Here is a 4848-nt window from a genome sequence, read left to right as displayed (position 1 = left end):
TGACGTCTCGTGTTGTTGCCATGAGCCTCTGAACCCAGAGTGGTTATGCTCACTAAGTGCAACCTTTCTCGTTGTTATTATGTCATGTTGTTCGTTATTACTGCAGTAATATCTTATCGATCTACACCAAACAAAAGCTTGTCGACCAACCAATCCATGATTTCCTTAAGGAAGAATGTATTAGAGAATGGTCTCATCAAGTTATTTTCCAAATTGAACTTTCGGTTTGATCCTTCGTTCAATTTGCGGGAGGGTAATAAGGGTAAAAGTGGTATTCAAGTCAAATATTCCTACCCAAGATACAAATCAAGGAAACATATATATCTCCAAGATATGGATACATTAGAATTAGGATTATTTCTATTTTACGTTAATTATTTCCAACTGTTGTATTACTCTTCTAATATAAATAAATCCGAAGGTATATGGTTTTCCTCACCCAAAACCTAAATCTTTCATGGCTATCTAATATATTCCAACTAAAACAACTTTTTGCTCATAGAAAGGAAACAAATGAGACTCTTATGTACCATCTTTTGGGATGTGAAGTTGTTAACTAAAGACGATAATCCAGATTTTAAAACTTTTTGTTTACTTCTCATACTTTTCATTACATTCTCGAATTCGTAGTAAAACAACGAACCTTTTAGCTAAGTGGACTAAGAGAAAACATTGAGATGAAATTAGAACTGAATTCCACAATTTTCTCTTGCCTATGGTGTGTCTTTATGGATCCCTTCTTTTTTATTCAAACTGGGCGTTGTCTTTGCTAGACCAATCCGACTGTCCTCGGAGAGAGGGCCACAATCTGTATCAATTAGAAAAGGATGGGGCGCCTTTAGAGGTATAGAATGAAGTTTAGATTTGAATCATATAAAAAAAGAACTCCTTAGTTCATTTGCACATTGCACGTTACGAGGAACATTTCCCTCCAAATTCTAGAAAGAGAAAAAGAGAATGCAAACCCTCTAAGTCCTAAACCCTAATCACCTTCTCTTCCCTTATCACAAACCCCCTAAAACCCTAATCAAACCTTCCAAATCTCAAAACCACTCTTGTACTCCACAAATTTCATCACGAATTAGATTTATCCACCAGATTCAAACCATTTCCTGGCAATTTCACCGTTAGAGCTTTTACTTCCAACGAGTTTCCCGTTGACGAAACTTTCTTAGAGAAATTCGGTCCTAAAGATAAAGAATCTGAAGATGAAGCTCGTAAAAGAGCTGATTTTGCTAGGAAGAATTTAAATGAAGGTGAAGAAGTTAGCTTGAGACACCTGAAGCTATTGAGGCATTTAAAAAGTTAAGCCTAATTATAGGAAAAAAGAAGATAGAGGAAAGTGGATTGACTGAAGATGAGTATGGGAGATTTTAGAACCTTTGAAAACTACTTGGGATGGTCCTTCAGTTCTTAGGCTTTTGCCGCCAAAAGATTGGTCTCGGATTGGAAGTTGATGAAAAGGAGTTAGCTTTTACAAGAGAAGCTCATAAATTACAGTCTGAAAGAGTTGGTTTAGATAATTTCAAGTAAAGATTCTGATAATTGATAATATGATGATGGAAAGATATAATGTGTTTTTGAATCACGAGTGGTTGCAAGGATAAATTGGAGGAGTAATCTTATAAGATATATGAAATTTGAGTTAAAATTTGAGTTGAAATTTGAGTTAAAAAATTATTACAAGACTGATACGGTACAACTACCGTGTTTTTTTGGTATTCTCCTTCGATTTTATATTTCGTTGATCTGCATTGAAGAGGTTTTTTACTGATTCGGATTGTTTCTTGCGGTTCGAGCTTCCATTTCTGTTTGGATGATTGGGGAAAAACTTGGGCTACTTTGATGTTTTGGTTGATGTTGCATTTGTCTATGTAGGACAAAATGTTGTTTCCACCACCCGAAAAACCCTCCAAAAACCAATGCAAAAACCCATGCGAAGAGTTAATATTATAAAAAGACAGAATATTTTCTTGAAGTCTTTGAAGATTTTCTAAAAAGACAACAAGCTGTTTGAAGTCTTTGAAGATTTTCTTGAATATACAATTTTAAGTTTACTCCAAAATCTCAATAATAGAAGGTCATTACGGAACACCGTTGGATAACTCACCCAAATTATCACAAATGGAAACTAATATTATAAAAAATATACCTAAGAAATAAGTTGAAGGCCAATACTATTGAAGTGGATGGTATTTTGCCTGAATCCATTTATATTTAGCTCCATCACACAAGAGTAGTTTTTGTTAGGGTGAATAAATCATGGATTAACCATCCATATATACAACCCTGAACGAACGTGCTTTCATGTATAAGTTATTTATTTAGAGCAATCATCAATATTGTGCTTACAAGTTGTTTTCTAAGTTTTCTATTTTTGCAAGAAAAGAAAAAAATGTTTTCTATTTATTTATTTTGAATGAAAAATATGGCCCTATTTAGAGTATGTGAAAAAATATTTGAAATGTGAAAGTGAATTTTTTCTCTGATTCTTTCAATTGAGATGTTTGAGTCTCAATATAAAACAAATCAAAACTCTAACAAATTGGGAAACCAGTTACATAAACAGATTACAAAGTCATTAACTTTAATAGCTATGTCACGATCTTTGATGTATCAATGTCGAATGTAATGACTATCGTTGATGGTAGTCAATTTCCAAAAAAAAATTAACTCCGTTTTGGCCCCCAATTGTTGACCAACTCACTGTTTTGGCCTCCAATTGTGTCCGACAGTTCGTTTTGGCTCCAATTTTCTGTTTGGCCCCAGAAGCATTTTTCTAAACCTCCCAATTCTACCCTCATGGCAATTCTGTAATTTAATTCATTTATTTTTCTCTTTGTCCACCTCACCTCAAATTTTCACGTCACCTTCTTCCACGTCATAGTTCGCCGGAAAATGTCACCGGAGAAGGTCGCCGGCCGGCGACTTTTACTTTTTTTTCATCTACTTCCCCAACCTGTTTTCTCTCTCTTCCTTCCATCTCTCTTCAATAGATTTGTTAATTCTTGAAATCCTAAACTTACCCTAATACCCCATGATGAACTTCTCAAAATCCAATATCATATTCTCAAATTAGATGAAAACAGAACTTCAAAAATCTAGACGTCTATAAAACACACTCATAAGCCCACCCGGATGATTTCTTTTAAGTCTACTGGCTCAACCCACTGACCCAAACCGAACTCTTAGATATGTCAAATAAAGGATGTGCTTACTAGGCCTTAGACCAGTGTCCATACTCAATAAACATAAAAGTCGATTGACTTCATACTAACACAAGGTCCGCTTAATGAACATAAGGCCCAAGTACTATTGATAGGCCCAACATTGACATATTCTTTCTTTAACGTGTAGAAGATGGAAAACAAGAGCAACTGTCTAGTTATCTTTTTACTTCCTTTAAGTCGAGATTAACTCATATTATTACCTCGCTAATGATACTATCAGCCTGATCTAATGAGAAGTTTACATTCACGTATCGAGTGATTCTCGATTCCAATTTTTGCAAAAGTAAAACGAAATTGAAACCGGAAACTCAATTATCGACGAACAAGAGGCAAGAGCGAACAATTTCGGCTCTGATACGACCGAAAGTCGTAACCGGTTACGTTTTATCTTCGCGCGGAGCGGTTTATCGTCTAATTACCGATAATCTGCCTACGGTCTTTGTCGACTCGTTACGATATATGTGTGTGAATCACTCAATACTAAAGTACCTATATGCTTCCCCACCGCAGTGACGAAACACACAGATTAATAGTAGGTCACTAATCCATCCATTGTAAAAGTTATACTAAATAGCGAGTGAAACGCTATACTAAATAGCAAGTTAACTACAACGATTTCATTCCCATGAATATGACCGTTACAAACTATTAATAATTACAATGTATAAGAAATCAAAACCCTAACAAGCTAACATAGAACCACTTCTATCCAACTTTCTTTTCGACCTTCTTAGACCTTTTTTTACACAAATCAATCCAAAGATTTGTAACCCACAATATACTAACTGAAATTGCTACTACAACTACAACTAACCAAGAAATGGAAAGCCATCTAGGAATTACGTTATCTGCAGCTCCACTCAAATAAAAAGCACCCATCTTATAAACAAACACAGGTCTGCAATTCCTCTAACAATGGAGTAAAATGCATAAAACGGTTGTGATAAGAATTTATACAATTTTGCAGCTGCAAGAACCTCTCTTCTTCGAGCATTAGCCAATGTCCAAGTATTTTGGCAAAAGCTTGTAAGCTCTGCAAGAGCAAGGAGGATAAGAACGGCGAAAGCACCGTGCGAAACGAGATATCAACACGTTACAAATACAAAGAGTGTTGCTAAGTGATGCCCAATGAAGAGAATATCTTGAGGAGAAAAGATCAAGTAATGAATTAAATCCATCAAAAAGTAAGGAATGCTATAATCAAGAACTAGTTCAAAATGATCAAAGAAGTTGTTTTATTCCTTGATGATTTACAAAAGAAATACAAGACTCTATTTATAGAGTTGAAATACTACTACTTTAGTAGTTTCTAATTTTACAATATATATTTACTAGCTTATAATATATTTACTAGTTTCTAATATTTGCTAGTTCCTAATATCTCAATATAGATGGGAGTTCCTAAATTATAGAAATATACTTCAACACTCCCCCTCAAGTTGGTGCATAGATATTACACATGCTCAACTTGTCCATCAGTTTCAAAAGTATTCGACTTGAAACTGTTTTAGTAAGAACATCAGCCAATTGATCTTCAGATCAGATCTTTGGTAACTCTACAATGTTGTCGTCCAACTTTTCTTTAATAAAACATCGATCTACCTCAACATGCTTTGTG

The sequence above is a fragment of the Eschscholzia californica genome, unplaced genomic scaffold (genome assembly GCF_041429995.1).
Source record: "Eschscholzia californica isolate CP2 unplaced genomic scaffold, dmEscCali1.0.p SCAF_4, whole genome shotgun sequence".
Taxonomy (NCBI): Eukaryota; Viridiplantae; Streptophyta; class Magnoliopsida; order Ranunculales; family Papaveraceae; genus Eschscholzia; species Eschscholzia californica.
The sequence above is the reverse complement of the archived record's forward strand: the minus strand, read 5'-3'. Positions refer to the sequence as shown.